Source organism: Eretmochelys imbricata, chromosome 28 (assembly GCF_965152235.1).
Source record: "Eretmochelys imbricata isolate rEreImb1 chromosome 28, rEreImb1.hap1, whole genome shotgun sequence".
Classification (NCBI taxonomy): Eukaryota; Metazoa; Chordata; order Testudines; family Cheloniidae; genus Eretmochelys; species Eretmochelys imbricata.
In genome coordinates, this window is record NC_135599.1 from 6,035,844 (window position 1) to 6,045,242 (window position 9,399).

The 9,399-nt window shown below is 54.1% G+C and overlaps 1 non-coding gene across 1 annotated transcript; it reads right to left on the reverse strand.

Moving 5' to 3' along the window:
- Positions 1-2,532: 2,532 nt before the first annotated feature.
- Positions 2,533-2,604, reverse strand: TRNAE-UUC (transfer RNA glutamic acid (anticodon UUC)). The gene has a single exon. It is a non-coding gene; the product is annotated as a tRNA-Glu (tRNA).
- Between the last annotated feature and the right edge of the window lie 6,795 nt (positions 2,605-9,399).

Below are 9,399 nucleotides of genomic sequence, written 5' to 3' on the forward strand. Positions count from 1 at the left end.
AATGTCACACAAACTAGTCCATTCCTCCCCGTAGTCAATCTATCTCCAGAACGTTAGAACACGGCAGAGCACTGGGAAAGTATCACAATAAGATTCAATTAAAAACTTGCGTTAATCGAAGCTGAGATGCAGACACAGCCTATGGTACAGCTGGTGAAGTCCCAGGGACACACTCCTGCTAGGGCTGGTTCTGAAATAACCGCAGAAGCAGATCAAAGAGAAGGAGCTTATGTGAGAGGTATGGGCAGCTGCCTTCTGAGTGCATCACTCCCCTGGGAGGTGTTTCACAAAACACAGCACTTCCCCTCTGGAAGAGAAACAAACTCTCTCCCTGCCAGTCACTGTACTTTCCATGGGGCCGTTTGTCCTGAGGGACTTTGATCTCTTGGGCTAGTCCATGGTGACTCATAAAGAGCCATTTGGGGAGCAGGAGTCATCCCAATGGAAATCTCGTCACTTCTTTCTCGGTGCCACCTTCTTAGCCCTGGCTTTGAGTGCTTTGGATTCGGCTTTAGCCTTTTTCTCTCCCTTCTTGACTTTAGGTGGGATCTTGACCACAGTCTGGGTCTTGGCAGCTTAGAACTTTTGAGGGCTTTTCCCTGCATTTTTTGGTCCTGCTGCAGACACCACCATCGAATGACTATGCCTGGAAATGGGATGGTGGCATTTCTGGGGATCCTGGCAGCTCTAACCAGCTTCTAGGTGGCTATTTTCCTTCTCAAAGCCACTGGCTTCTTCTCATGCCTTGTCCTGGGAGCCCAGATGTTGTCTGAATGTGAAGGAGCCAAGATGCTGGTGTCCTTTCCCTCACCAAGGAGTCTTTGCTCATCAGAGTCCCGAACTCCTGCTGGATGTGGTTCTTGTTCTTCTACACAGCATAGGCCCTGGAGAACTGGGATCTGCAAATGTGCATTCATATTATACTTTTGTTTAATTGATGAAAACATAAACTAGACACTTAGAGGATGGGAACTGATTTCAGCTGCTGGACTGGTTAGCTGGGTTTTTATTCTTTTGCACAGGAAAACGCTGAGCGTTCAAATTCACTTCAAGGATCCCGATTCAGGGGAACTCCTGCACATACTGGAAATTGGTACAAATATGTTTTCATTTAAAAAAGGCTTCTAAAGGGGTACTTGGATGTAAACAAAGGACGATTTGAGCTGCAGTCAAACACTCTACCACTGAGCTATACCCCCATGACATTTGCATAAGCAAGTCAGTGATCTTAAGGATTTTGAAGGACAGGCCCTGCTCAGAAAGCTCCTCTTCCACTCCCAGACCACAGTGGTTTAATAAGGGGGTTCGATTAAGCTTTATAGATGCATGTAGACACCCCAGTCTGCACCCCCACAGAGACAGCTTCTCCCACTGACATAGCTACCGCCTCTCCGGGGGGTGGATAAACTACACGGAGGGGACAGCTCTCGCCCATCCCCTTAGAGCATCTTCATTAACGAGCCGCAGCAGTGCAGAGGCATTCGTGCGTCTGTGCCACGGCAGCATTTTGAATGTCGACTTGCCTCAGAGGAAGACCAGACTGGCTCCATTTGGCACCTCGGATGGCAAGACACCCACACTGACTGCTGTGCGGTTGTGTAAGTGTGGCCACGGCTGAACCGCAAGAATTCCTGCCCGTTTCCCTTCTGGCTGGAGCATGAGGAGAGCGTGTCTGTGGTTGATGACGTTGCTGTAGATTGTCCATTCCCTGCCATGACAATTCAGACGGTCCCTGTCCCCAACATACCCCCAGCACCTCTGTGATTCCAATAGCAGGTTTCCTCTGGGGCACTGAGATTTTGGGGGGAGTTGGTGGCTCCTTTCCTTCCTCGCCCTGGAGGAAACTCAGCTTTTTATTCCATCCTTGATGATTCATGGAATAACAAGAGCGGCATGAAGAAAGAGGAGAGGGAACATCTCACGACCGGGGGGAAGGTGGCCACTTCCCCTCTGTCTGGCCATGGCCATTGCCGGAGAGAAGGTTTCACTGGAAATGAATGCCCTGGCTCAGAGGAGAGACACAGGAAGATTTTGCTCTTCGTGGAGCCACACAAAGGAAATTGTTTCTCCATGTGGAAATGAGGAGGGAAATGAAACACCCACATGGTGGCACCTAAGGCATAAGGAAACCCTGTAGGATTGGACTAGGATACGTTCTCAAGCAGCATGTTTCTTACTTTGCCCATCTGTCAATTTTGATTATTATGGATGGAAATATTTTGCCATCGGGTTGTGTGTTTACACCAAAATTGACAATTACCAACAAATACGTCGTTCTTCCGAGCCTGCCTAGTCTGCAGTTGGGGGGTTTCGAGGGACACAGTCACTCTCCCCAGGCCCCAGGCCAGGCCTGTGCTCTCCATGCTGCACACTTCCCACCCTGCTGGGATCCTTCCCTCATCTCCCCCCCCCCCCCGCCGAGAACTCTGCCCCCCAGCCCCGCTTCTGGGATCCTCTCCCCTCCCCTGCTGGCAGGCTCCTGCCCTGTTCCTTTCTTTTCCGGCCTCCCCTCTGAGCAAAAGCTCTGCCCTCTTCCCACACCGGGAATTGAACCCGGGCCGCCTGGGTGAAAACCAGGAATCCTGACCACTAGACCACATGGGACTGGTGCTGCTGGGCTTCTCTAAGCCAACCCCTCGTGAGAGCAGCGACGCCGCCAAGCAGGGCCTGCGCCCAGGGCTGCACGAACCCTCCGGGCCCACCTGCTCCCGCCCCCCAGGTGAAGAAGCCATGGAGACAACTTCAGCCACTGGAGACAGCCCCAGCCAGCGCTGCAGCCCGCCCCGGGGTGCTCTTTGCAAGACGCAGGAAGGGGGAGCGGTGGGTGCTGGGCAGAAGGAGGCAGGAGCCGGGAGAACAAAGCCCAGAGCTGGGCAGCTCCTGGGGGCAGGGCTCGGGCACAGCCCGGGGGCGGGGCAGCTCCTGGGGGTGAGGCCTGGAGCAGCCCGGGGGCGGGGCAGCTCCTGGGGGCAGAGCTCGGGCCCAGATGGGATGCTGCTGCTGCCCCCGTGGGACCCGAGAGCCTGGGCTGGACAGCTGCGGCTCCCCCTGGGGTCCCTGCTGGGGGGGGCATCATTAACCCCTCTGTGTCTGGCCAGGAGGGGCTTTCTCCAGCAGGGACCAGCCCCCTGGGCAGCCCTGGGCTCTGCCCGCCCCCAGCCGGTGGCCCCCAATGAGTGGGAGACCACCGGGGGGGAGAGATGCGGAGGGGTCAGGAAAGTGACTTTCTGCCCCCCGGGACCCAGGGAGAAGCCTCGGAGCTGCCTGAGCCCCAGCGGAGCTGCCGCCAGGATCTGCCCCCGGCACCGCTGGGGAGGCAGATGCCGGGTCTCTGCTGGGGAAGGGAGAAGCACGTGTCCCCCATGGGGACTGCCCAGACCCCTGTTTCCCAATCCCAGTTGCTGTCCCCTAGCTACCAACACATTTGCCCCCAGCCCTCAGTTGCCCCTCACCTGCTCATCCCCCACTGCAACCCCTTTCCCTCATCCAGGGAGCCTTCCCCCTCCTTTGCCCTCTTCAATCAGATCCTCAGAGGGCTCCCTGCTGCCCATCTGAATGGTGGCGGGGGGGGGGACCATCACTTTCTGTTTATGTGTTGGACAGTCCCATAAAATCCAGTCCAACCGTCCCTCTTTTCCACCAATTAGTTAATAGAAATATAAAATCCCCTCCGGTCTTGGTGTTTTTCTCTGGTGTTATCCATTGGCTAGTTTGTGACAATTTTTCTTGGCAAATCTCAAAGGTTGATAGAAAATATCCAAAACGTTTGCCCCACTTTTCCTCTAGTTGTCTATTTCTAATTGAATATGCCCTGAGATTTTCTTACCATTTGATCATCAGAGAGACAGGGAAAATCTCACATTTACACCTTTTCTCAGTTTCTTGAACATGGATCTAACACGTTTCCCCATGTTGCCCATTTCCACTCTGTTGATTTATCAAATATTGATGCGAAATACACTCAGCTTTTACCTGATATCAACAACTGATAGAAAATCCTGCAGATTTCCACCCTTTCTCTTTCATTTCTGAACACTGTTCTCAAAAATCAGGTTTTGCCTCTATGTCGTTATCAAATGTCAATTAAAAATCCTCTCGGGTTTGGGGCTCTTCCCCATGTCTCTAAATCCCAGCAACTTCTCCTTCCTTGGAGGGAATCTGTTACCCTGAGTCCTTCTCCATCCTGGAGGTTACAGGGAGTTAAATTGCCCAGTGATCATCTTTCCCTTCTCCTTTGAGAATCATTTGTTCCCCCCTTTAGCTCTGTTAAAAATCTTTACTGATGAAAGAGATCAGCCATGTATTCAATACCCACCAAAGCCAGAGGCCTCCCTCTGTTTGGGGGATCAGTGGCTGCCAGCTGGCTAAAGGAGAGTTGGCTGGACCCTTTACGTTTCTCCAGGTGGCACGGGATGGGGAGGTCCCTCTGAGTGCAACGTGGATCCAGAAGTATCCCAAACCCCATGACAAAGGGTCTCCGTGAGGGAGGGCTTCCCACAGTGCTAAGATGCAGCCATCTCTGGGGTGGATCCATGGTGGCCATTATTTGCTGATGACAGGGCATGGAAATTTCTTACCTATTTTGGCCCCTCCAGGCCGTCCATTCTCCTGTTAAATAAACATCCCCCAGGGCTCTCTCTGCCTGTGTGACTGGCCAGCAGGGGGTGGTGATAACTTTCTATCCACTTGTCAGACACTGTGAGGGAACACTGTTGCTGGGGGGGGGGTGCATGTCTGTGTGGGGAGATTGCAGCGGGAGCTGAAGGGGCATTGTGGTAGGGGGAGGCCTCTGGGTGGCTGGGCAGGAGGGACCCTAGTCAGGTTGGTGGGTTCTGGAGGTTTGGGGTTTCAGGGGGTGGTTGTGAAGTGCCCAGCCTGAGGCTAACGGTCCTGGAGGTGGGTATCGCTGGGGGCCTGTTGGCTGCAGAACAGTGGGGGTGGGGGTCTCTTGGGGAGGTGGGGCAGGGGGTTACAGGGTACCTGGTGCTGGGCCAGGGGCTCTGTCTGGGATTGCCCAGCCGGATCCTGGGATCATTGCCATGCCCGGTGCACAGAGCTATGCGGAGGGGATCCCCGGCGCGAGGTCAAGGGATGCCAGGCAAGCAGTGCGAGGGGTCCTTCTGTAAAGCATCAGGTGGTCCAGCTGGGGGTGGGGGGGTCCCAGGCAAATGGCATGCCATATCCTGCTGGAGGGCAGGCAGGGGTTCGAGGCAGGCAGTGGGGGACTGAATTCCTAGAGGGGGGTCCCCTTGGGGTGGTTCCTGGCTACTGGGGGCTCTTGGTGGGGGGAATTTTGGGATTCCCAACCTGGCAGTAACAGTCTGGGTGGGGGCTTCTTTTGGCCAGTGGGGCTCTGTGGGGTATCTGGGGTCCCTGGCCAGGGACTCTGGGGGCTGGGTCCCAGGGAATATCTGGTGGGACCGTGGCTGGGGGGGTCTGGGCTCTGGCTACTGGGGGCCCTGGATGGAGGCTCTGGGGGCTGTTACTAACCATGCCACTTATCTCTGATCACCTTGTGCCAGAACCCTGGCTCCCAGCACTGCCCGGCGGCATTCCCCGGCCACGCCCAGTCACTGTGATAACTTTCTATCCACTTTCACTGTGAGGTGAAATCACAGGTTTTGATTTTCTCCCCCCTTGAAAACTGCAGGAAATTCTGGTTCCATTGGGGAAATTCATGCCCCCCAGTCCTTGTCCTAGATCCGGGGGGGGGGGGAGGGAGGTGGGAAGGGGGTTAGCCCGACCACACTATGGTCTCTTCCACAGCGTTCTGGACTCGTCCTTTCTGAAATCTGGTTTCATTGAGACCGTCGTTACTCCAGAGTCACTGCATGGAAAGTCAAGGAGTGACTCCAGATGGACAGTGGGGCGAATGAGATTAGCAATCCTCCCTGTGAGGAGCGGCTCTCATTAGCTGCTCTCCCCAGGGAGCTAAGGGAGGGAAGGCTGCTCACACGCTCTGTCCTTCTCTGCTCAGGATATTGGGGTTCAGCTTCCTGGGTCAGACCCTGCAGCCTCCATTGTGATCTGGGAGACCAGGCTGAGCAGCTGCTGCTCCCCCACCGGGGGTTCTGTGCTGGGAAGTGACTTTAATTAAAGCTTCTTCTCTGCCGAGCCCAGGTGAGGACTTTCTCCAGCTGGTACTAGCCCCCTGGGGCAGCCCTGGGCCTTGATAATACTAAATTCTCAGCCAGAGACTCCAGGTAACTGAAAGAAATGAAGGGAAAATGCTGGGGTCTGGCCTTAAAATGACTCTACACAAACAGCCCCCCCCTCCCCCAGTCATTTCTCATCCCATTAGCAATTGCAGGATCAAATCCAGCCACAAGGGAGCAACCAACCCAGGAATGGGACTTTCCTACCAGACAGGCAGGGAGAGGTGACAGGGCAAAGGAGATAGGAGACAGAGACTGAAAGGGGCCGTGGGAGAGAAGAGTTTCAAGAGAGATTTCCAGATCGCTAATCTGCCCAGACAGAGGTAACGCTGCACCCTGGTTAATATCACTTTCCTGTGGAACAAGATGAGGATCAGAGAGAGGAAAAGCCAGTTCCTGACCCACATCCCTCCTCCTGGGGTGTGGCTGCCCTGGGGTCAGTGTCTGAGGGAATCCTCGAAAGGGACTCTTTCGGTTCTGCTCTTTTACAGCATTGTGTTCAGAGACTTTGTTGCGGAGTGGTGGGGAGGGAGAAGGGAGGCTTACAGATGTGTCTGTGGGCTTAGCCTGGCAGGAGGGGCCAGGTCTACACTGTAGTGAAGAGAATATCAAGCATTTTCCCAGCACGGCAGACTGTAGGATGTCTGTCTGTGGGGAAAGGGTCTGGGGGAAGCGTAATGTGAAATGAACTGAATCCTGGTCTGAAACCTCCACAACTGCCCTTCTCGCCCTGCCAGGCTGCAGAATGACGTCCATGTTTCGCTCCAGTTCATCCCAGCCTCCCACGAGACAGGGGAGAGAAATGGCTGCAGAGGAGCCAGCTCAGGTAGGGATTATTGGGGGGGTTCTGATCTGTTCCTGCAGGAGAGAGAGGGACAGCAAATACACGGGAGAGGGGAAGGTTTGCACCTTCCGGTTTGGAGGTTGGAGTGGGGCAGGAAATGCACAGGGTGGAGAAAGGGAGGAGGCCAAGAGGTGGCAAACCTGCTGGGAGTTGTTTAATAAGTGGCCTAGATTCAAGGAACAGACCCATGAGGTTCGGAGGTGGAAATGCTCCAATTTGTGGAAAAGAAAATAACCCACCAACATGGGGCTAGGAAAACTGACCAGACTCCCAGTGCTGGAGCCTGACCCAACTAACCAGTGAGATATGAAGGGGGCACCCACCCATCAGGCTTAGGGGAGATTCCCCTCCCTTCATATCCAGCTCCTCACAAGGAGGAGGGTGTTGGGCTTCCTACAAGAGATCTCTCCCTAGACCCTGCTCGGGGCAGCATCTCCGGTATCAGTCTGTGGCTAGTAGGTGTGTGATGGATCTGCTGGGAGAGAGGAGGGGTGTCTCTCCGTCCCCTCCCCCTGGTGTTTCCTGGGTGCTCTGAGCGGGGTGGGGGTGGGACTCTGTTGGCTGCGGTCCACCCAGAGTTTCCGTTTGATTGGCTCCTCTCCCCCACGAATAGTGGGGCTGTGAGTGGGGCAGCAGGTCCTGAGTGTGGGGCTCTGGCTCTTTCAGGGGCCGGTGACCTTCGAGGAGGTGGCTGTGTATTTCACCAGGGAAGAGGGGGCTCTGCTGGACCCCGCTCAGAGAGTCCTCTCCAGAGACGTCATGCACGAGACCTGTGAGAATGTGACCTCGCTGGGTAAGGGTTCCTGTCCCCTCGGTTCTTGGAAGGGGAACGGAAGAGATGAGGTTCACGCCACCCCCACAATGCCACCTCTGCTCTATCCTGTTCCAGCATCACCCCAGCATGCCAGTGACACACACACGACCAGAGACCCTCCCCTGCTGCTGAACGCTGTGGGAAGAGAGCACAGGAGCAGAATCGCACAGTGTCAAATATCTCTTGTTTGCACAAGTAAAACTTTGGATTAAGTCCCGCATAACCAACAGAAGCTTCCTACCCCTGGCCTTCTCTCAAACCCTGAGCCTTCTCCACCCAGACCAGAATGTGCTTGGGGTGTAACAAGCAGGCTGCGGGAGTCAGGGCTGCTGTTCCAGAGTTACTGATCACACAGACACTCGGGGCGTCCTTGAATGCTGGCTGGGGAAATCCAGACAAGGGAGCTCCAGCTGCAAAACATTGAATCTCACCCAGGATTACAGATGACACAACTCCTCACAGGTCTGGACTGCACCCCAGCATGGGAAAATGACCTAGGTTGGTAGTGAAACTTCCTGAAAAGTGGAGAGTGTTGCTCCCCCATCCCCATGTGCAATAGCCACAATCTCTCTCTTCTGCAGACTCCTTGGATCTTGGGCTCCATCATTCCTGAAGTCGCATGACCTGATTCTTATGTTTCACATTCTGCTTTTCCAGACTAATTAGAGTCTGTTGCTCCTGAATTGTAGCTTCTAATTTCCCATTGTTCTCCACACCGAGGGACTTTCATACTCCTTCCCATTACGGTGGACTCACTAGATTCCCTAGTATTTAAGAACGGCCACACTGGGACAGACCAAAGGTCCATCTAGCCTAGTATCCCATCTCCCAACAGTAACCAATGCCAATTGCCCCAGAGGGAATGAACAGAACAGGTAATCATAGAATCATAGAAGATCAGGGTTGGAAGGGACCTCAGGAGGTCATCTAGTCCAACCCCCTGCTCAAAGCAGGACCAATCCCCAACTAAATCATCCCAGCCAGGGCTTTGTCAAGCGTGACCTTAAACACTTCTAAGCAAGGAGATTCCACCACCTCCCTAGGTAACCCATTCCAGTGTTTCACCACCCTCCTAGTGAAAAAGTTTTTCCTAATATCCAACCTAAACCTCCCCCACTGCAACTTGAGACCATTACTCCTCATTCTGTCATCCACCACCACTGAGAACAGTCTAGATCCATCCTCTTTTTGGAACCCCCTTTCAGGGAGTTGAAAGCAGTTATCAAATCCCCCCTCATTCTTCTCTTCCGCAGACTAAACAATCCCAGTTCCCTCAGCCTCTCCTCATAAGTCATGTGTTCCAGTCCCCTCATCATTTTTGTTGCAATCTGCTGGACGCTTTCCAATTTTTCCACATCCTTCTTGTAGTGTGGGGCCCAAAACTGGACACAGTACTCCAGATGAAGCCTCACCAATGTCGAATAGAGGGGAACGATCACGTCCCTCGATCTGCTGGCAATGCCCCTTCTTATACATCCCCAAATGCCTTTGGCCTTCTTGGTAACAAGGGCACACTGTTGACTCATATCCAGCTTCTCATCCACTCTCACCCCTAGGTCCTTTTCTGCAGAACTGCTGCCGAGCCA